Raw genomic sequence first — 21,892 nt, forward strand, 5'->3', positions numbered from 1 at the left:
GGGACATAAAGAAGTCCCAGCTGAGTGTCCCTTAGGACAGCTAGCTGGGCATTGCTATACATGTGGAAGGCCTTCCAGAAATGTGGAACTTAGGCTTCCCCAAGTAGAAAAACCATTCGTGGCTCTCTCTTCATCTGACCCAGGGATGTTTGTTCTCTGGCATCACACACTGACTCATTCTGAAGGGAGAAAAACCCTAGGTTCAAATGTCCCAGAGCCAGGTCCCTTCCTAGCTATGTGGTCTCAAACAAAGCTCCAAGTTTCGGTTTCCTAATCTGTGCAATGAGAATAATACAATAAGACAGCCCAGAATCTCCGATTGACATTTTTGTCCTAATGAATTCAAGAGACTAAGTCCTTTCACCGCTGATATGGAGCAAACGGATCAGGTGTTTCTTAATCCAAAATCATGCAAGTGGTCCTGACATAAAAGGGTCTTTAGAGGAGCAGGACTTCCCATTAGTGTGCACACGGATCCACTGGGAGCTGGTTAAAAACCCAGGTCCCAGAAGCCTCCACACTCAGAGGGCAGTGACTGAGTTTGGGCTAGGAACCAAGAACAGGGCATGGAGTCCCCCTGGCCCCCAGCAGCCCTGTAACTTGGGGCACACTCGTTAACCCCTCTGTGCCTCAGCCTTCTCATCCAGCAAGTGGGCATACTCATTTGCACAGCCTAGTGTGTGACCAAAGTGAGTTAGTAAGGGGGAAGCACTTAGAATGGTGGCCGGCACATAACATGCACTCAATAGGTGTCAGTTCTTATATATCAGGATGGAGTGCAGGAAGTTGTATTATGCTAAGCAGCCCTGGGGGATCAGACACAGAAGGCCACCAGCTACACTTTGAGGACCTTGCCTATCCTGGCACACAGACCAGCCTTCACCCCCAGCAGGAGACTCTTTTCCCTTTGGGAAGAAACAGAGGAGTAAGGCGCTTTCATGTCACCACGCCATCTGGGTGTCTGAAGAGGCAGCAGCTATTTTTTCCTCAAATGGAAATAGCTTGTTATTCCAATAAGACATGCAAACCATGCTAATTACCCCCCAAAATCAGAAAGGTCAGAGAGATGGAAGGGGAAAAAACTATAAATAATCCTCAAACCCATAAAAAACAACTAGTGATGTGTTGTTTCTATGCCTACACACGTGTGCGTGCACGCACATACACACACACGTACATACACACGCTCTCTCACAAAGAGATTTTTTTTCTTTAACCATAATCAGCCTTTTCCCTTTAATAACGTGACAGGACTATCTTGCCATGTCAATAAACTCAGCCCTGCGACATTCATGTTCATGCTGCTCAGTATTTCAAAGTGGGCATAATGGTGTTTAGTCAGACCCCAACTGGCAGGTACTTAGCTTACTTCCTTTCTGGCCGGGCTGATGATCAACAATGGCAGGGCTACCCAGGTTGGGCGTTCCCATGGAACCCAAAACTGTTCCTTTAGTAACAATGGCTATGTAGAGATTTTGCTCACTGTTCACCTGGAACGCTGAAAGCTCTGGAAGGAAACGGTTACGGGTTTGTGATCTCAAATCAGATGCATTGCGTTCAAACGAGCTCTGTGCCTTTGGGCAGCTAATGAACCACTGCGTGAAAGGCCTTGGTTTCCTATCTATAAAAGGGGACCCTGAGCACTCTGGGTAGTAAGGTGTGGGAAGCCTTAGCAGGGGCCTGGCACCTAGGAAACCTCAGCACATACCAGGCACTTATCAAATATTTAGTGAACAGAAATATCACTAAATATCTTTGCACCAGTCAAAACTCCTTAGGATAAGTTCCTAAGGTCAGAAGGGCTACACTTGCTAAAGACTTAATATGTACTATCAAATTGCTCTCCGGAAACACCATACCATCCACACAATATAAGAATCCTGGTTTGTTTTCCCCTCACCAACACAGCTAGGTGCTTTGCGAGCTAATCTGTCCCACTCTTGTGTTGGGAGGGAAGCCCTGGGGCCCTCAGAACAATTTCTTGAGGCCAGGGAGGTGAGGACTGGTGAGTCACAGCCGTGTAAGGAAGCGTGAGATGGCTGGTGTCCCACGGGAACAGAGAAGCAGCCCTCCTCTCTCACTGTGTGACTAAATCGCATTAGACTTGCCTGGATGCTGGAGTCACATCTGCCAGAGTGTATCAGCAGGACACTCGGGCATCTCTATCCTGGGCCCTGCCCACGCTGCCAGGCCCCAGCCTCTCTCTCTCAGCCCCGCGTGATGGCTCTTTGGGGTCTCCCAGTGGGGTGCAGCTCAGGCCTCCTCCCTCCCCCAGCTGCGACCAGCTGTGTCTGTTTTTCAGCCGCCAGGGTCTAATTCCAGGATTACACCTTCTATGTTGATGACATGTAATAGCCGGAGTGTAAAAGCTTTAGATGTGCTCCCAGCAGCGAAGCATGGGGCATTTCTCTGGGGGCTGAAGATCGTGTTTAGGCCACAGGAGAGCATGGTCTGCTCCACCAACCCCTTTCACGACACATGGCCCCATGACAGTGAGGAAAAGCTCTGGCCAAGAGGCAGGAACTTTATCATAACATGTTTTCAGTTCCCGAGGAATTGAGAAGTCTGCTCTCAGTCACGTTCTCTCAATGTGTGGAGAAAGGACAGGGGGGAAGATTCTTCCAGGTGGTGCCACATTCTCTCCCTACAGATTCCCCCTCAGAGCAAATTTAGGAAAGGGGATTTGAGGATCAGAGAAAGGAAACACACATTTTTAAAAGAGAAAGCTATTTTTCATTTCTGCAGTGGTTGGACACTTATCACAAAATAACTTCAACCCCCAGAAACACCTTTTTTAGGGCTGTTTTGTTTTTTCTAATTTCTTTCTTGCCTGAAGAATTATGACATTTCCCCCATATTAAAAAAAAAGTAGGCATTCAGAGAAATCTAAGAAAAATATATTATTAGTAACAAAAATAACAAGAATAACCAGGTTTATGAAGCACTGAACACGTTTTTTTTTTCTTTTTAGGGATTGTATCTCTTGATGCTTTTATTTATTTTTTATTTTATTTTTTTATTTTGGTATCATTAATCTACAATTACATGAAGAACATTATGTTTACTAGGCTCCCCCCTTCACCAAGTCCCCCCCGACATACCCCTTCACAGTCACTGTCCATCAGCGTAGTAAGATGCTGTAATATCACTACCTGTCTTCTCTGTGTTGTAGAGCCCACCCCATACCCCCTCCACATGATACATGCTAATTGTAATGCCCCCTTTCTTTTTCCCACCCTTATCCCTCCCTTCCCACCCATCCTCCCCAGTCCCTTTTCCTTTGGTAACTGTGAGTCCATTCGTGGGTTCTGTGATTCTGCTGCCGTTTTTGAACATGTTTTTGATAGTTCACTATAATACTCACATTCATTAAATTCATTTTAGTGATAACCCTAAGACAAAGCTATATTTAGCCATATTTACAGATAAGGAAACCAAGCCTAAAGAGGCAAAACAATTAGATCAAGGTTGGCTAATGGTTTTCCAACCTTTTATTAAAGTACGTATCAGAAAAACAAACACATTGTAAGTAACCTGCTGGGTGGATTTCACCAAGTGAAGACAACCGTGTAACCAGCATCTCAACCAAGACACGAAGGTCATCACCAGCCCCCTGGAGCACCGCTCCTGCTCTTCCCGCTCACTAATCCCCAAGGGTAACCAGTGCCTAACAGATTTTGCCTGTTCGGAAATGCACATAAATGGAATCATGCAGTACTCTTCTGTCCATAACTTACTTCCTGTAACCTGGCATCTGGAAGATTCCCCGGTGTTGTGCGTGCGCACTAATCCATGCTCTGTCACCACAGCACAACACTCTGTGGTATGGGTGTCCATTCTGGAGTTGAACCTTTGGGTGCAGCCAGTTGGTGGCCCTTAACAAATGGTGTGGCTGCGAACACTGTTGAGCACATCATCTTCTGTATTCAGTGTGCATCTCCGTCAGCACAGGCTTCAGAGTGAAATGCTCAGCTTTAACAGGGTCTACTTTCCAAAGTGGTTGGACCTGTTTACACTCCCGGCAGCGTAGGAGGGTTCCATGTTAATTGCCTCACTGAGCCTTGGGATGGTCCCTCGTTCTCATTCCCGATGTTGTGCTGGGTGGATGTCAGATAACTTCCAGGTGGAAGAGTTGAGCATCAGACCCAACATTCCAGAGCAGCGGTGCCTGGCACTTGGTGGGTGCGCGAGGGATAGTTGTTGAATTAATTAATTAATGACCCCAGTGCTCATGGTGTTTCTTCAGTGGTATCCTGGCATTGCCTCTTGTCAGTCCCAGACTCCCACATGTCACAGGTCCTGGCTTCTTCTCTGTAACCACAGAGGAAAACAGTCTGATGTAACAGCTTTGGTCTCTAAGACTGACAGTCAACAGTAATAGGAAGCCAAGGAAAGCAAGGAGCTGTGGCCTCTGGGAAGCAGACCCAGGGTCCTCGGCTCCAGACCAAAGCCAACATCCAGGTACCCACCCGCAGCCAGCAGGTCAGCAGTGACTGTTGCCCTTGAAGAAGAGTCCTGCAAGGAAGGGAAGAAGGAAAACAAGGAGACCATGCCGTCAACCCCACACATGTGCACTGACACATCACAGGTGGCGAGGCAGGGGAGCTTTATGTGACCGGAGAACAGAGAGAGGGTCTTAATTCCCTTGCAAACTACATGGGTTCATTAGGGTAACTTTCAGAGGAAATCCAATACATGACTGTTTCAATTTTAAACACCCTTCCAAGAAAAGGATTAAGTACGATTAAGACAATTCTATTCATTGGGAAAAACAGACGGCTGTGCCTTCAAATGTACATTGTCTGAGAGCTGGCTTCCTTTTGTCCCTTCTTTGTCATCCGGCAAAGTCTGGGAAAAGCATAACAATGGTAAACAGTGACCACTTTTGAACACTCACCAGGTACTACGTGCTGCCCCAAGCACTGTGCCGAGTTGTCTCTTAGATTTTCACTAAGATCCTACATGGCAGGGACTGCTCCTGTCCCTATTTAAGGAGGGGGGACCGAAGCTTGGAGAGGTAATACCTGAAGATCAAACAGCTGGTTGGCAGGCGGGCCTTGAACCCTGGTGCTCCGGTTATCTACTGCTGTGTAACAAGTCATCCCGAAACCCGACAGCTTAAAACCACTGCCACCTGGGCAGGGTGCCGCTCCATTCGGTGTTGACTGGGCTCACTTCGTGGTGCCGGTACTCAGCTGGCAGAGGGGTCTTTGGGAGGGTCTGAGATGACCAGTGCCTAGGCAGGGAGGCTGGGCAACTCAGGTGGGACTGTCACCGGGAGGGAAGGGGTGCAATCTCTCCAGCACAGCTGCCTCAGAGTGACCATGCTGCTGCAAGGCCACCTGGGGCCAGCAGACAAAGTGCCGGAGGCACAAGCTGCCCAGGCCAGGGCCCACAGGCCAGCACAGCACTGCTTCGAGGCTGTCCAGGAGCACAGCCAGGTCAGGGGTGGCGGACTGACAGGTGTGAGGGAGGAGTATCAGAGCATTTCTGTAACCCACCACATTCTGTTTCTGTTAGATTCCAGAGCCCTCTGCCATAACCAGGAATGTATACTGCTTCACTGGCTGCTGCTGAGTATCTCCCCTGTGTTATGCATTTCACACATTCACATACCCTGTTTTACTTAATGCTGAAAGGAAAAGAGGGAGAGAGAGAGAAAAAGGAGGGAAAAAGGAGGATAAAGAGGAGAAGGAAAGAAGGAAGACAGATAGGCAGACAGGGGAAGGGGAACTTAGCACATATTTCTCCCATTCTACAGATGAAGAGACTGAGGGTCAGGGAAGTGCAGTGCCTTGTCCAAGGTCATGTGGCTAGTGAGGGTGAGTCAGGATTTGAAGCCCCCATTCCTTCCCTCCTTCCTTCACACTTTCTTCCCCCTGGCAGGTCAGCAGCCATACTTTTACTAGTTCCCAAATACAGCCCTGAGTGTAAGAGTCAGAGCATCCTTTGACCCTTCACTCTTGCTTAAAGAAACCCCAGTTTCCAGAATGTGATCCCCTAAACCAGATGCTCTAAAGTCTCCTTCCCCCTGGGGCAGCTGTCATTTGTTCAAAGGGAGATGAGCCACTGCAGGGATCAGCTCCGACAGCAGGGATTCTCTTCCATCTGTCCACTTAGGGCCCAGTTCCCTCAGAATCCTTCCATGGAGATTCTGAGCATGGATGCCATTCAGGGATAAAAATATATTTATCCAAGTGGCTCTCCGCCAGTGAGCAGGCAGCTTTAAGGATGTGCCTGCGAGATCCAGAAAACAGCTGATGAAACCATGGGGCTTTCTGCGCGAGCTCCCTCGTCCTTCACGTCCTGACATAACACAGGAGCCGGTGCTGTTTATTGCTGTGATGTGTCACTGTGTGTAACAGAAAGCAGGCAAGGAAGGCTCAATTATAAAAAGGAATGTTTTCAAGACACTTTAATTCCCTCATTTTTTTTTTTTGCCCTGACAAGAACTCGTGCATGCACACACACACACACACACACACAAATGTGAATCTAGCTTAATTTGGGGCTCTTAAAATTACTGCTAATGTGATTTCTTAATACCCTTTGGGTACATCTTAGAACTGCAAAAATTTCTAAGATTTTCTTTTGCTTCTGTAGCAAGAAGGTTGAATGTGGGGCTTCCAGGGACAGCCTGCCTGCCTCCAAGCCCGGCACCCACCCTTCAGCGGCTGGGGGGCTATGAGCAACTCATTCCTGTGCCTCAGTTTCCTCATGTCTCAAATGGAGAGAGTAGCAGACCTCTCTTTCAGTATTGCTATTATGTTAAAAGAGGCAAATATGAAAAGAGCCTAACAGTACCTGGCACTTACATACTAAGTGTTCATATTTATTAAATACTAGCCATTTCCATGTAATTAGTACTAAGCAGCCCAAAGTTCAAATATCTAAGAATCACATACACCATGTGAATATGTGTGTGTCTCAGTGCAAAATGACCAAGTATATGTTCCTCTGTTAATCACTCTTAAACATCTGAATTACTATAAAAGTAATTTGCTTACTGTAGAAAGTTTTTTAAACATAGAAGAGTAGATAGGAAAAGTAATCACCACCTATTCTCCAAGGACCTATGGAAATTTTTTTTTAACATTTTCACTATACACTTTCAGTAGTGTGCATAAATATATTTAAACTTTTTCTCATAAAGTACTTGCTTTCAGAAGAAATACAGATGGGAAAAAGTCACATGAAAAGACACTCCACATTTCTAATCATCAGGGAAATGCAAATTAGAATGACAATGAGATGCCACCTCACACCGGTTAGGATGGCTACCATCCAAAAGACAAGAAATAACAAATGCTGGCAAGGATGCGGAAAAATAGGAACCATCCTATACTATTGGTGGGAATGTAAATTGGTGCAACCGCTGTGGAAAGCAATATGGAGGTTCCTCAAAAAACTAAAAATAGAAATACCATTTGACCCAGGAATTCTACTCCTAGGAATTTACCCAAAGAAAATAAGATCCTTAATTTGAAAAGACATATGCACCCCTATGTTTAGTGCTGCACTATTTGCAATAGCCAAGATATGGAAGCAACCTAAGTGTCCCTCGATAGATGAATGGATGAAGATGTGGTACATATACACAGTCGAATATTATTCAGCCACAAAAAGAAAACAAATCTCCCATTTGCAACAACATTGATGGATCTAGAGGACATTATGTGCAGTGAAATAAGCCAGGCAGAGAAAGACAAATACCAAATGATTTCACTTACTTGTGGTGTATAAAAACAAAGCAAACAGAAGTAATGAAATAGTAGACCCATAGACACCGAGAAGGGTCTAGCAGTCACCAAGGGGGAAGGGTTGGGGTGGGGAGGGGAGGGTGAAGGGGATAAAGGGGCACAGTAATTCGTAATCATGATATAGGTTGGTCACGGGTATGGTAGCACAGCACAGAGAATACAGTTAGTGATTCTGTAACATCTTACTATGTTGATAGGTAGTGACCACACAAGAGGGGGTGAGGATTTAATAATATGGGTAACCATCGAACCACTGTTGTATATTTAAAACCAACATAAGATTGTATATCAACAATACTTTGATTTTAAAAAAGCATATGCTTTCTTATAACTTGCTTTAGTTACTTGTGATATAAAAATATCATCATATTACTAAGTATACCTAGACAGCATCATATGTGTACATTTACATCTGCATAGTTTTTCCATCTCCTGAATATACTGCTATCACTTAACTGATCCCCTGCTGTTGGGCATGTAGGTTGCTTCCAACATTTTTACAGTATCAAAAACAACACTGAAATGAACATTCTTAGAAATAAACTATTGTGCACTTCCACGGTCTATTTCCTTAGGATAAATAGAATTTATAGGTCAAAATATCTGCACATTTTTAAGGTTACATATAGGACAACAGCACCCTTCAGAAAAGGTGCATCACTCCCTCCAGTGGTGAATGAATATTTATTTCCCCTATATTTACCACCCATGAGAATTCCTTGCTCAATTCTTTCAAAATTACTGAGCACCTACTGTTTTCCACGCACTGTTAGAGATGACTAGAACAAGTCCTCTTTTCCCTATGGTCCATCTTCAAAGATGTCATATACTCAACTCTGAAGATCTGGTGTCAGTGTGGCCCCTTTATCTCTTTACTTGACTGTCAGAGAAAAAGGATGATCTGACAAGTGGGACAGGGTTGGGGACAGAGCTTCAGTCTCCAGACCTGTGAAGAGCCCCTTCTTTGTGTCCCTCAGCCAGGAATGTGCCAGCTGTAATGCCCTCTCCTTACTGTTGTTGAATCCTCTGTGGCTTGGTCTGCTCCAAGCCTTCTCCCTAAATATGTGGCAAGAGCTTAAAACCAGACAGAGAGAGGGTTTCAATGCAAACACCAACAGCAGCAGATGTGTAGTGATGTCCAGCTCTATGACTGAGGACTCTGAAGCTGCTGGAGCTCACTGGAAAAGAGGGTTGTGATTGACTAGTGATGTCTGCCACGGACATAGGAATGGAGAACAGTGGTATGTGTACCTATAGATTATGTGATTCACTCCATATCCAGGCTTTGACTGCCCATGGGACAGATCCTTTTGGATTCATGTGACTTTTTCCCATACTTCTGCTTTCTTTTGTGCTTTTCTTCTTTTTCACTCTCTGCAGTGCACTTTCTTTCTTCTTGTTTTTGCACTTCATACACATTTCTCATCTCTGTAAAGAGTGTCTTTCCTAACGCTCCATCCTTGTTGTCTTCAGCCTGCCAGGAATGCCCACTGTTGTGCTTTCTTTTGCTCCCTGGTCTTTTTTTCTTTCTCTGCCTCTCTCCTCCTACAGATCACCCACTCAGTTCACCCTCTACGTGTTACCAGAAGCTGTTGGTGGTAAACCGTATTCCCCAGGCCAGTAATTTCATTCTTGATGGATTGACCACAGGGGGGCGCTGTTTCCCTCAGGAAGCCCCACCGTTAAGGCAGGATGGACTTACTGATCTGACAGAGTCACCAGGAAGCCACCCTCACAGGAAACAGAGCACAGCAGTTATGGTGCCTATTCACATCAAAGCATCCCCTGATGGTGCTTCACAAGCTCCTGGAGGTTGACTGGTAAAATGTGGCTCATACAGAGTCAAGTCCATGCTGCCCAGGCCTGTGCATAGCCTGAAGACACTTAGCCTTATGGACTAGCGGTCTTAGGGCATAATGCATGCCTCATTCACAGCCTCGCCTTACTGAGCTCTAACTATGCATCAGGCATTGTGCTAAAGGCTTACATGCATTATCTTATTGATTCTCCCCTCTAATCTAGAAGTTGGTTACCATTATTACTCCCATTTTATAGATGAGAAAACAGAGACCCAGGGATCTAAGTAACTTGCCTAAATCTCTCTTCTAGGGAGTAGTAGGGCCTCCATCTGGGTCTCTGCAGCTCCACACCATATATTAGTCAACACAGTACACTGCTCCCTGTGTGGGGGCCAAGAGGTCCTCCCTACCCAGCCTGCCACACCAAAGAACTTGGAAAGAAGGAAGATAGAATTGCCATCTGAGAATTAAGCCGTAAAGTCCATAGTGGATCAGATCAGCAAACTGCAAGGTGTTTCTAAAGAAATATCCTGACTCCAAGGTCTAAGAATAAAGGTACTCACATATTTAAAGAGAAAAAAATGTGTCCCTCTGAAGAAAGCTGGGCCACCACTAGTGGAAGCCCTCCCAAATGGGATTTAAAGAACACACACCCAAACACCACCGAGGAGAGAGGTGGGTACACCATGTCTGCTCTGTCCAGAGGCACATTCCTGTTAGGCTATTCATTCATTAAACTATTGTTTATACGGTACCTGCTACATGCTTGCCACTGTGCTGGGCACTGTCCTGAAACTCAAGGAGCCTACGACCTAGTCAGGAGGCAGATTGATCATGAACTAATAAAGTCTGAGCATCGGGACCCTCATCTGCCTGGACCCTTTCCAAGAGCCCTAATAGTAAGTTCATGTGTCACATGTTTCTGTGAAATTCGCCCATGTGAAAGACTCAACAGCCATCAGTTAGGGCCACTATCTCCACTTTTCTTTCCTCCCTGTATGTAAAATAAATATTCACTTTTATGCTGACTTAATTAGGATCCACTGGAAGCAGCCCCCGGGACAAGGACAGGAGTCTGCTTGGTCCATTTGGGTGTGCAGGCAACGCGGGCAGGCCAGTGTAGAAGGGAGACTGGGAAGGGCAGTCGGCCGGCAAGGTCTGCACCACCAAGCCAGCCCAGCCGTGGATGCCTGGGGCTGCATCCCATGGGGCTCTGGGGGACAGGGCATCTTAACATACAGATCGCATTATTATTTAGGTATGACAAGGCCAACAGACCAGAAGACAACTGCCATTGAAAAGACAGCTTGTTACTCACGGTTCCCAAGAGGCAGGGTTCACCACGCCGTGAGGGGCCACCCGGGAAAGCACCAGGGTCGGGCAGGAGGCAGAGGGCTGGGCAAAAAGCCTTTATTGTGGTTTCGGCGGGAGAGAACAGTGAGGCAGGGTAAGAGGGTTAGGATTGGCTGGCGGATGATTTTGGTGGCCTCTGGGGCATGGGGTGTCCCTAGTTGTCAGGTACCTGGCCTGATTAGGGCAGGTGGGCAGCAGCCTTAAGTATCAGAGCCCAATAAAGGAGGTTGCTGGGGGCGTGGGCTCTGCACTGGTTGGTGTGCCTTTGAAAGATACACCCCACAGGGAGTTTTCACTATCTCTGGGAATTGACTGACCATAGAGGGGCAGTCCCGCCAGGGCCAGCAAGGCCACAGAGGTCAAGGCAGGAGCAATACAGAAATAAAGATGTGGCTAATGCACAGGAAGAACCCACACCCCAGGGTGGGCCCATCCCCAAGCAAGGGAGCCGCTGGCTGAGGGCTTCTGGCAGGTGGTGGGAGTTATTCCCCCAGCACTCCTGGTGGGCAAGAGGCTTCAGAGAAAGCAGGAGGTCCTCACAGCTGACATGGCCAGAACACATGACCTGAGGGACACAGCTAGGCACCAATAGCTCAGCTCCCTTGCACATTTTTTTTTTACCAAGAAGGCCTCCCACATTGGGTAAGCCTCACAGTCCACAACACTGGGTCTGCCCATATGGGGAGACAATCTGGCTGTTAGGGGCTGAAGAGTGTCCCCTCCCAAATTCATATGTCCTAACCCCCTGCACCTCAGAATGTCACTGTATTTGGAGAGAGTCTTTAAAGAGGTCCTGAAGTTAAAATGAGGTCATTAGGTTGGGCTCTGATCCAGTGTGACTGGCGCCCTTATAAGAAGAGGATGTTAGGACTCAGACATGCGTGCAGGGAGGTCCATGTGAAGATGCAGGGAGAGGGTGGCCATGTGCAAGCCACACAGAGGCCTCAGAAGATACCAGCCCTGCCAGCACGTTGACCTTGGGCTCCCAGCCTCTGGAGCCAGTTGTAAGCGGCCCAGTCTGTTGCTTTGTTACAGTAGCAGGCTAATGCGCTGATTGAGATCTGACGCACAGGTATCCTTACATGCTGGTGTCCAAGAATCCCCCTTGGCGATCCTGCCCTCTGCAGCCTTGGGGTTGTCTGGTTTCCCACAGAGCAGGCCCTGGGCTGGGTGGGCGCTACCACACCCTGGAGGGCTCATGCTCCTTCTACAGAGGGCAGTGGTCCTCAGCGACTCTGCTCTGAGATCATCTGGTGTCCCAAGAGAAGACAGAAATCTGCATTCTATATGAAAACTCCCTTTTTTTAAAAGTTGGTAATGAATTCAAACATTTTCAAAAACACTCTCTGGGCCAAACAAAACTTTGCAGCTGGATTGGAATCCACAGTTTGCAACTTCTCACTGTATGACTTCCTTACAGGGAGCTGCCAAATTCCCATCTGCTGGACATTTCTATTTCTTGTTGTCAAGGAATCACTTGGCGTTGACTTGGGAGCCAGATAAACCTCAGTTAAAAATCCCAGATTATAACCACCTATAGCTGCAGGAGCTTGAGCAGGTCGCTTTGCCTCTCCTGCCTTGGTTTCCTCCTCTGGAAAGTGACCATCACAGGTCAGACAGGTTGTGAGGGTCACAGCCATGCCCTGCAAAGGCCCAGGGTTCAGTAGGCGTTCAGAAAGTGAAAGCTCTTGACACCACCCTCACCGTTCCATTTCATTGGCTGGTGTCAGCCACCCAGGAAGGCTACAACAGGCAGGACCGAGTTTCTGAGCCTATGAATCGTGAGGTAACTATCTCCTGGTCATGACCTTTTCAGGCCACTGGCCTGTCCTGGGGAGGCCCTGACCTTGGGATGCATTCCTTGTCAATGTCGGCATGCTGAAATAAATCGTTGTTGGTTTGGCCTTAGAGAGTCCACAATGGTTAAAAGCGGGCCCTTTGTCCCTGGTAAAAATCGCTCTTTAAAACACACACCCTGACACTTCCCAGGCACTGGATCACAGAGTCGATGGGCTCCAGAAGGAGGTCAGCTCCAAAGGCATCCCAGCCTCTGCCATCAGACTCACCACACCGCACATGTTCACTTTTAATTCCCTTCCAGCCACAGAAAGACAGCAAGACGCTGGCAAATATTGATCCTGGAAAATGAGACACAAATCAAGCTAATTCTGTCCACCCAGTCCTGTTCCTCTGCCTACAATAACTGACAGAGTCTGCATCTCCCTTTTTTAAGATTTTTCATAAAGTAAACCTGACTCTCGGCCTGTGGATCAATGCGGGAACACAGGCCACAGCACAGCTGGGATGGGCAAGTTTTCCACAGATCTGGGGAATATTCTTGTGCGCATTTTGTCTGCTAGAAGGGAGACAGCAAAGCCAGGCTTTGAATCCAAGTGTCTCAGTCCTAGCTTGATTATTTCCTTGCTGTGTAAGGGCTTTAAGTAAACTACTTAACTTTCTGAGCGCTGGCTTTCTTCTGTAAGATGGGCAAACAGTAATGCCTATCTCATCTGGAAGGTAAGAGGAATAAATGAGAGAATGTGAAATGCTCAGGGCGGGGATGCACTTGGTTGCCAGCATGTGCTCTGCCCCGAGCTAAGCACCTCACATGGATTAGCTAATTCAATCCTCTGGACACTCTATGCCCATGTTCTATCATTAACCACACACACCACTGAGAAAATGGAGGCACAGAGAGGTGATGAAAGTCACACAGCAAGTAGATGGGAAAGCCTAGATTGGCACCCCAGGGTCTGATCTCAGCATGTACACTCTTAACCATAACAAGGTGTTATTTTCATAAAATACCACAGACTTGTATTTGCTCAACAAATATTAAAATGAGAAATAACTTAAAGTGTATTGAATATTTCTTTTCAATATAAGTACTAGATATGCTGAGTGCCCCATCAAGGAAACCCGAAGGGACCTGGGGAGCCAGGAGAGATCTTTTTGGTCATGTACCTGCCAAGCTGAGATGAGAACAGAGATTTAGCTGGGATCCTGCTTCTGCATTTGATGGCATTAGGATCCCCAGGAGGGTCTGTTAGACCCTGCCAGCTGGGCCCCAGCCCAGAGTCTGGGACTCAGTTGAGCTCGGTAGGGGCTGTGCATTGCATCTCTCCCTCTGCCCCCAACAAGCTGCTGGCGGCTGCCGCTGGTCTGGGGAGCATGCGTGGAACAGGGGGACCAGAGCAGGGGATGAAGGAGGAGGAGGTTCAGGGAGAGGAAACCGCAAGGCAGAGGCCTCATGTCAGAGTTCACCTGATGCCCGAAGTTGGTGGCTGTGTTCTCCCCATCTGGCAAATGAGGAACTAGAGGCTTACAGCAAGGAATTAGCTTGTCACAAAACTTCACAGCGGCAGGGGCAGGCTGCAAAACCCAGTGCAGGACTAACACAGAGCCTCCCAGACAGTCCCCAGGTGTGTCACGGTGAGGACTGTGGCATGGTGCTCAGGATTCCTGGGACTCCCCAGGACAAACAGCCTCACAGCCGACTGGTGGGCAGAGAGGAAGAGAACTGGCTCTCTCCCCCACAGCCTCCTCTGCGTCTGGGAGCAGCAGGCCCTGCCTTTGCTGGGGGGTGCTGGGGGGCTTGGAGGGAGGGTGCTCTGACTCTCTGGGGCTGTTTCCCTTCCTCTCTCTGGTTGATGAGGCTCCACAGAGAATGCAAACCTCTCTGCTTTTGCCCCAGAAGTGCCGCGTTAAGAGTCCTTGTTTTTCAAAGCAGGACAGATCTAGTGGTCTAAGAGAAACCAAAATTTGGGGGAAGACAAGGTCATGGACAATATCATCCCCTTTGATCCTTGCAGCCTTTTAATTCTACGCTTTCATGGAGAAGCCTCATGTTACTAAAATAATTACAGCAATTCAAAGATTTCAGCCCCCTTTAATAAAAATTACACGAAGCCACATAAACTATTTCCAGAACAATCAGATGCTAATGGGTAGTCTGGAGGTTCATTCAATCAATCACAAGGTTGCAGTCCATTTACAGTTGCTGGTTTGGGGCATTTCTTAGACACTGTGTTGAATATTTTTGCTTCACTATCTTGTTTAAACCTCATAGTAGTTCTCGGGGTGGGGGGGGGGATGCTTTGTTATCCCCATTTTACAGAGGGAGAAACTGAGACTCATGGACCAGCTCACAGCGGCAGAGCCAGGCTGCCTAGTCATGTGAGGCTGATGCCAAGACCTTGCCCTAGTTTCCCGAGGCTACAGAACCTTCCAAAGTTGCCCTCCTTTTATACCACACCCCTCTTTGTTCTCTTCTCCTCTAGAGCTAAATGGCTAGGAGAGTGTTCACACTGGAATTAGCCCTGGGTTTGAACCCAGGCTCCTTGGGCACATATGAACTGTGTGACCTTGAATACACATCTTTGGATTAAGCCAAAAAGGGAATTTATTGGTAGTATAGCTGAAGAATCCAGGGATATACTAGCTTTAGTTCTGGTCTGTCCAGGGCCTCAAATCTGCTTTCTCCTCCCCATCTCTCATCCAAACTGGCTCTCCACTCATGTTGTCGGAGCCATTCTAGATGGGTTTCCCCCTCGTGGAGGCAACGTGGCTGCCCCAGCTCTAGTCCACATCCTCCCAGTTTCCTGTCCATCAGGAAACTGTCGTGGTCCTAGCAGTCCGAGAAGAAGTTGTGTTGTGTTTCAGTGGCTCTAGTGGGGTTGCCACCCAGCCCTGAGTCAATCCTGGGATCAGAGGATCATGACGAGCTGACTAGCTTGCGCCAGGTCATGAGTTTTAAGTCTGGGCTGGAGACAGACTCACCTCCTAAGCACATGTGCTGACAGTGGGGAGAGGGGTGGTTTCTCAGGGAATTTAAGGAATACTTATCAGAAGTCTGAATAGATTCCACATATGCTTGACAAAAAAGCAGCTTCTCCATGCCTCAACTTCCCCTTCTGTAAAATGGGGATTATGACAGTATCTTAGATCTGGCTGGCATAGTAAAGTACAGAGTGGGAGGCTTAAACAACAGTTTATTGTCTCACAGTTCTGGAGGCACGAAGTCTACCATGAGGGTGTCAGCACGGCTGGGTTCCGGCGAAAGCTCTCCTCCTGGCTTGCAGATGGCCACCTCGTTGTTTCCTCCCTGGGAGACAGAACAAGCTCTCTGCTGCCTCTTCATACGCAGGAACTCATCCCATCAGGGGGGCCCCCTCTCATGACCTAAGGGAACCTTAATTGCCCCTGACAGGCCCCATTTCCAAATACCAATACATTGGTGGGCTTCAACATATGAATCTGGGGGGAAACAATTCAGTCCACAGCCCTCATATCTACCCTCTTCAGTTAAGGTGAGAATTAAAAGAGACAATACTGTAGAGTTCTGGTAGTATTTGTCCCTTAGTAAGTACCAGTTAATAAACAGTAGTTTATAGATTACACATTCTGGATTTTTTGTTCTTTTTTTAACTGAAGTACAATAAAATCCACCTACTTGAAGTATAGAAGTTGATGGATTTGGGTAATTCTCTACCCTGTGCCTTCACCATGGAAGTTCTTTCAAGCTGGCCCCAGGCAACCCTAATCTGCTTTGCGTCACTATAGTTCTGCCATTTTTTGAAGTTCAGGTAAATGGAATCATACAGTATCTTCTGCCTTTATGTTAGCCTTCCTGCACTTAGCATAGTGGTTCTGAAATTCATCCATGTTGTTGCTGTGTATCAATAATTTGTTTCCCTTATATTGCTGAGTGGTCTCCTGCTGCATGGCTGCACCTGTTTGTTGAGCCATTCATTAAGCTGGTGGACTGTTTCTACTTTTCAGTTATTATGAATAAGCTGCTATGAATGATCATGGGCAGTTCTTTCTGTGGACAACTGTCTCCTAGGCTATATGGTTTTTATGGCAGGTTCTCTGGTGTAACTTTCGATGGTATATTCTACAGATGTTTAAAAAATTATTTCATATATCAATACATGCAGCAATGTGGATGATCTTTGAAAACCTTACGCTAAGTGAAGAGCCCAGTCACAAAAAAACACATAGAATACGATCATAATGCAAAATGTTTAGAAGAGGTGAATCTGTAGAGACAGAAAGTAGAGCCATGATTGCCTAGGGCTGAGAGATTTGGGGGGAAATGGAGAATGGCTGCTAAATAGGTATTAGGTTTCTTTTTGGGGTAATGCAATGTCCTAAAACTGATCGTGCGGATAGTTTCGCATCTCTATGAATATGCTAAAAACCGCTGAATTGTATACCTTAAATGGGTGAATTGTATGCTCTGTGGGTTATATTTCAATAAACTATTAAATATTATCTGTTAAATGAATCATTAAATAATTGGACAATCCCATGTATGAATAAATATTCTTGTTTCCTGGCTGTTTAATCACTCCAGTACCCTTTGGTATTTATTTTTAATTCAAGGTACTGATAGGACAGCTATGAAATGCTAGATATGGTGCTAGGGGCTGGGGGTTTGAAGACAGAGGAGACAAGAAATCTATCCTTTCAAGGACACACACCTGAGAGAGGAAAGCAGGCAGTATCTGCAGAAGCAAGAGCTGACACCAGCACGTCACAGTGTGCCAAGCACTTACAGCTACCTAGAGCATCATTATATATATATATTCTCTTCATTTAATCTTCATAGCAACCCTTGAGGAGGGCACTAGCATTATCTACACTATTTAGGTGGGAACAGAAAGGACTAGTAACTTGACTAAGGTTACCCAACTAGTAAATGGTGCAACTGAGGCTTGGAGCCCAGGAAGCCTGGCTCTGAATCCATGGCCTTGACTGCTGTGCTCCACTGAGCATTCAAGATGACACTGCTCCAGAGACACGAGTCCTGGAATGGCAAGGATGTGAGACCAGACCACTGTCACCTTTTCCCCTTGGGCTGGGGCTCTCAGCCTGCAGGATCTGTCTTTACACTTTCTCCCTCTTCCCTCTTCTCCCTGCCTGGCCAGCCTCTGGCCCTGAATGAACTCCAGAGACCCCAGGAAACAACCGCCCCCACCAGCCTTGCCTCTGACATCCACCACTGCCTCGTCATTTCTGGTTCTCTTCCTCTCCCGCAGCAGAGCAGAAACACCTCATCATCAGTTATGGACTGAATCGTGTGCCCCTCACATTCATGTATCAAAGCCTTTATCTCCAAGTAGACTACATTTGGAGACAGGGCCTCTAAAGAGGTAATTAAAGTGAAATGAGGTTTCAAGGGCTGAGTCCTGATCTAATAGGGCCGGTGTCCCTCTAAGAAGAGGAAGAGACCCCAGGATTTTAGTGCACAGACGAAAGGATGTGTGAGGACACAGCCAGAAGGCGGCTGCCTACAAGCCAGGAGGAGAGCCCTCACCAGAAACCAACCCTGCTGGCCTGCATCTTGGATTTCCAGCCTCCAGAACTGTGAGAAAATAAAATTCTGTTGTTTGTGCCGCTCAGTCTGTGGTAGCTTGTTATGGCAGCCCAAGCCAACTACTACACCACTCACTGCCCCCCGCCCCCCTCAGAGAGGGAGGAGGCCTGGCCCTGGCTGGGGGAGACAGTGACTCCGGAGAGCGAAGCCCTGAAACATGGAACCCTTTTGGAAATCCTGGCTGACTGTGGGTCCTGGGTTGAACCTCAGCAAACCAGCAGCATGTCACAGCTAGCTCATACACTCCTGAGAGCTGACTGTCAGACTTCCAAGAATTTTCCAAGCTGTTTAGCGAGCACATCCGTTACTGAAAATTAAATTATATAAACTTTTATTGAATAAGTTATACTAAAAGTAAAGGTAGTACATACTCAAAACTACACCTTCCTAAGTATTTTACAACACTTTAGTACAATGGGTACTTTTGAGGTTATTCATATCTCCTGTACCTGTATAGTGGGTAAACCACATAATGGTGCACAACTTCTCTTCCCAAACCCACATGCAGTGACATCACATGGGCAGCTTAAAATGGGTCAAGGGAGGAGAATTTATACCACAGACACTGGCAAACATTATAAATCTGTACTTGATCTATTCTTTCATTGATTCTCTAGACTTAATGAAGTGATGGAGGAATTACCAACAATTAACCAGATTATACATCTACACTGTGGACCCTTGACCAACACAGGTTTGAACTGTGCAGGTCCACTTACCTGTGGATATTTTTCCAAAAATGTATTTGGAAAATATGTTAAATGGTTTGAAAAAATATTTTCTTTCCTCTAGTTTATTGTAAGAATATATAATACGTGTATCATGCAAAACATGTTAATTGACTGTGTTATCAATAAGGCTTCCAGTCAATAGTGGCCTATTAATAGTTAAGTTTCTGGGGAGGGGTGGGTCAAAAGCTATATGTGGATTTTTGACTGCATGGGGTTTGGCACCTTGACGCCTCCCATTGTTAAAGGGTTGGCTGTAGTTATAATAGGAATAGCACAAACATCAAGGAAATAGTCTTCCTGTATTCAAATACTGTTACCCAATGGAGCAAAGAAGTCACTCATGCCACTGATGAATGCATAATGCCCTGACATATGTCTTCATTGTTTCACTTTCATCTTACTCTTTAACATATTCAAAAATATCAAGTAATATTCATATCAGAACCACATTCATTTGTTAGTTGCAACTGTTGCCTGGATAGCGATATGAAAGTTGGGCAAAAATCAACAAAAGCATTTTGTGAAAATCAATCGGCTGTGTGGAATGTATAATAGAGTACTGCATGTTTTATTGTTCTTAAATTGTGTACTGTACATCACTATTAGTAAAATGTACAATAAACATAAGCAAATGCATACAGACATAAATTTTGGAGAGGCGTTTATTAAGCAATGAAGATTCACTAGCATGCTGCTGCAGCAAATCCTCCCCATTTGAGGAGACTGGGGCCCAGGGAGCAGACAGCCTGCCCAAAGCCACACACACAGGGTCCTGACTTCCCCCAACCCTGTGCTGCAGCTGCCAACTCATCACCCTCCCCCTGTGTGCTTAGAGGACAACCTGGTGAGACAGGAAAAGTCCCTGGAATTCCACCATTTGTATTTGTTCCTGAAATTCTCTCGGTGCCATACAAATAGCTAAGCCATAAATCCTAAGAGGTGCATAATTTCATTTTTCTTATTATGCTTAATTAAAATAACACTGAGCCTGGGTTAGTGATTAACTTTCTCTCTACCTCCCTCAGCCTCCCAATAGGGTAATCTGTTTCTGAACCCTGTGAACAAACACAGGCCAGGATTTTGTTTCTCCTCTGGGTATTTTGGTTACTTTTTGTGATTATTTTCTTACTCCCTGGGGATGGGATTCCTCGAGATGGCCCTTACTTGAGAAAATGGAAAAGAATGAAGGGCAGACAGACCTTGGTTCAAACATGGTTCTGGGACACAGCTAAGAAAATGAAAAACAAGCCACATCCTGGAGGAGAAACATTCACATGATTAAAAAAAAAACTGCATATAAAGTAATAGTGTAAGACCATATAGTATGTAATATCAGCAACTTTTATATGTAAGTAATAAAGACTTCTTCAATCTCAGTAATAAAACAATCCAATTAAAAATGCGCAAAAGATTTAAACAAATATGTCATTGAAGAAGATATACTACTGGCCAAGAGACATATGAAAACTGTTCAACATCCTTAGTCATTTGGGAAATGAAAATTGAACCACAATGAGATAACACTAGACACCCACTTGGATGTTGAAAGTTCAAAAGATTGACCATATTAAATATTAGAGAGCATACTGAAAAACTGCAACTCTCATATACTGCTGGTGGGCATGCAGAATGATACAAGCGCTTTGGGAAACTAACCATTTCTCTTAAAGTTAAACACAGAGTGACCATATGATGCAGCAATTCCACCCCAAGGTATTTACCCAAGAGACGTGAAGACACACATCCACACGAAACTTGTACATGAATGTTCACAGTAGCTTTATGTCTAATAGCCAAAACAACCCAAATGCCCACTGACAGGCAAACAGATAAAAAAACTAAAAGAGGAATGAACTATTGATACACCCAGCAACATGGTTGAATCTCCAATAATTATGCTGTGCAAAAGAGCTGGGCATAATGAATACTTGCTGTATAATTCCACTGTATATCACATTCTAGAAAAGTCATAAATATACAGATGGAGAACATTACGGGTTGCCTGGGGCTGGAGGAGACTGACTGTAGAGTAAGTAGTTTGGGTGATAGTTATATGGGTGTATCCACTTGTCAGCTGTACATTGAATATGAACACACAATTTATTATATGAAATTTATATCTCAACAAAATCGATGTTAAAAGTAGTAGCTCTGTAGAGAAAATAATCCTAAAATTTGTACAGGATCACAAAAGACCCTGAATATACAAAGCAATCTTGAGAAAAAACAAAGCTGGGAGTATCACGCTCCTTGACTTCAAGCTATACTACAAAGCTACAGTAATCAAAATGGCATGGTACTGGCACAAAAGCAGACACAGAGATCAATGGAACAGAATAGAGAGCCCAGAAGTAAACCCACACCTATATAGTCACTACACGACAAAGGAAGCCAGAAAGTACAAATGGGAAAAAGACAGTCTGTTCAATAAATGGTGGTAGGAAAACTGGATAGCTAGGTACAAAAGTATCGCGTCCCGCCATCTAAGGCGATGGCAGGAGAACGATCACCGAAGGCCTGGTTCGTTAGGCATCTTTATTATGGGCGTCTGAGCAACCATCTAGCAAGAGGCAAAGGCAAAAACAACAACCACACACCTTCCTCCAGGGCAGCAGCTTATATAGCATATCCCAGCCAATCAGCTGACTGATCACGCGCCGGGTTCAGTCTTATTGGAAGCATGTGAAAAGCATGCTATGAGCACGAGCACGGAAATGGGGACAAGCCAATCATGGAGACTTCCTTATGCGCTGAGCTGTAGGGCCAGGAAGGATGGTGTCTAGGAAGCAGGCGCCATCTTTAGGGCGTTGTCCAGCTAGAGTGGGGCTCAGCCTCGGCTGTAGGCTGGGCCCCCACACAAAAGGAGGA

General features: G+C 46.0%; 1 protein-coding gene across 1 annotated transcript in view; it reads right to left on the bottom strand.

Annotated features, from left to right (window-relative positions):
- Positions 1-4,459: 4,459 nt before the first annotated feature.
- The window catches only part of SHQ1 (SHQ1, H/ACA ribonucleoprotein assembly factor), a 136,804-nt gene continuing 119,371 nt past the window's right edge, over positions 4,460-21,892 (bottom strand). The window contains exon 12 of the mRNA XM_037019316.2: positions 4,460-4,515. The gene's annotated coding sequence lies outside the window, so the exon portion shown is untranslated. The remainder of the gene's footprint in view (positions 4,516-21,892) is intronic.

This window comes from Manis javanica, chromosome 3, assembly GCF_040802235.1.
Source record: "Manis javanica isolate MJ-LG chromosome 3, MJ_LKY, whole genome shotgun sequence".
NCBI lineage: Eukaryota > Metazoa > Chordata > Mammalia > Pholidota > Manidae > Manis > Manis javanica.